The sequence below is a fragment of the Callorhinus ursinus genome, unplaced genomic scaffold (genome assembly GCF_003265705.2).
Source record: "Callorhinus ursinus isolate GAN/ISIS: 27379988/994484 unplaced genomic scaffold, GSC_fseal_2.0 scaffold53, whole genome shotgun sequence".
Classification (NCBI taxonomy): domain Eukaryota; kingdom Metazoa; phylum Chordata; class Mammalia; order Carnivora; family Otariidae; genus Callorhinus; species Callorhinus ursinus.
The window spans coordinates 3,389,705-3,391,440 of record NW_027397115.1 but is presented as its reverse complement, the minus strand read 5'-3'; the positions used below and the strand labels follow the sequence as shown (position 1 = coordinate 3,391,440).

General features: G+C 46.5%; 1 pseudogene; it reads right to left on the bottom strand.

Annotated features, from left to right (window-relative positions):
* Positions 1 to 20: 20 nt before the first annotated feature.
* Positions 21 to 1,329, bottom strand: LOC112809909 (developmentally-regulated GTP-binding protein 1 pseudogene; annotated as a pseudogene).
* Between the last annotated feature and the right edge of the window lie 407 nt (positions 1,330 to 1,736).

Here is a 1,736-nt window from a genome sequence, read left to right as displayed (position 1 = left end):
TTTACAAGGTGACACCAAGTTAAGACAAAGTTCCAGCTTGGATGCCTTCATCTCCCTCCCCTGAATCCTGATCCACTGGCTGCCAAAGTTTGAAGGGGTTTGGGGTAGGGTGCTTGGTCATGGGAAAAGCTGCTATGGTTGGCCCAGCACATGGGTAGAGGGGAAGGTTTCATTTCTTCACAATCTGAATGACATCCTCGTCCTCCAGTGTATGATCTTTACCCACTTTTTGAGGATTGTGTTTCACAGACAGACCCCAGACCAGAGCGTATTTAAATTCTTTGGTAAGATTTTTGTGAATCTTCATGCAGAAATCCTCCACCGTAGTCCTAGAGTAAGGTAGCACCACTGGGGATGTATAATCTGGCAACTGGCCTTTGGGTTTGGTGTAAATCCTCACTAGTTTCAGATAGTCCCAGATCTTTTCCAAGAGGTCATCAAAATTCCAGGGGTGATGGGCAGAGATGGGTACACAGTGAGGCACCTTATAGATGATATCCAATTCCTCAATGGAGATCTGATCAATCTTATTCAACACATAGATACAAGGGATATAAACTCTGTTTCCTTCTACCACGTCGATGAGGTCATCCGCTGTGGCATCACTACGCAGTGTCACATCAGCATTGTGAATTTTGTATTCAGCCAGAATGCTCTTCACAGTTTCAGCATCCAGCTCGCTCTGAGGGCAAGTGGCCGTGAGATTAATGCCTCCTTTATCCTTCTTCTTAAAGCCAATGTTGGGAGGTTTGCTGTTCAAGCGAATGCCAAAGCCTTCCAGCTCATTTTCAATTATCTTTTTGTGTCCCAAAGGTTTCAGGACATCCAGAACAATCAGGATCAAGTTACATGTTTGGGCCACTGCAATGACTTGACGGCCTCTACCTTTCCCATCCTTGGCACCCTCAATGATACCTGGAAGATCCAGGAGCTGGATCTTGGCACCTTTGTATCTGATGACACCAGGCACAGTGGTCAGAGTAGTGAACTCATAGGCTGCCACCTCAGAATATACCCCTGCCAGGTTACTAAGCAGTGTTGACTTTCCCACTGATGGAAAACCCACAAACCCAATTCGAGCATCACCTGTCTTGGCCACATCAAAACCTTCTCCTGGCCCACCACCACCACCACCTTTTGGGGTAATGAGCTCTCTACGAAGCTTAGCAAGGCGAGCCTTAAGCAGCCCTAGGTGGTGTGCTGTGGCCTTGTTCTTTTGAGTCCGAGCCATCTCGGCTTCGATCTCCGCAATCTTGGCTAAGGTACTGCTCATGGTAGCGAGTCACCGGGCATTGGGGGTGAGAGCGTAGTGGCCTCCGCAGGGTACTACCCCTCCTATTTATTTATTTATTTGAGAGAGAGAGAATGAGAGATAGAGAGCACGAGAGGGAAGAGGGTCACAGGGAGAAGCAGACTCCCTGCTGAGCAGGGAGCCCGATGTGGGACTCGATCCCGGGACTCCAGGATCATGACCTGAGCCGAAGGCAGTCGCTTAACCAACTGAGCCACCCAGGCGCCCCGAGCGTATTTTGTTCTGTTAGAAGAAAGTGCCTCCTAACATTTTAAAGGTAGAAAGACATATATGTACAAAATAAGGATTGATACAATGAAGGGATGGCAGATGACTGTAAAGGTGAAAATTATAAAAGATTTTATAAAAGGAATTGATAAGATAAGTTGTTTGAATAAGAAAGAAGATGATTTAAAAAAAAAGAAAAAAGGGAGAGAATGTGATC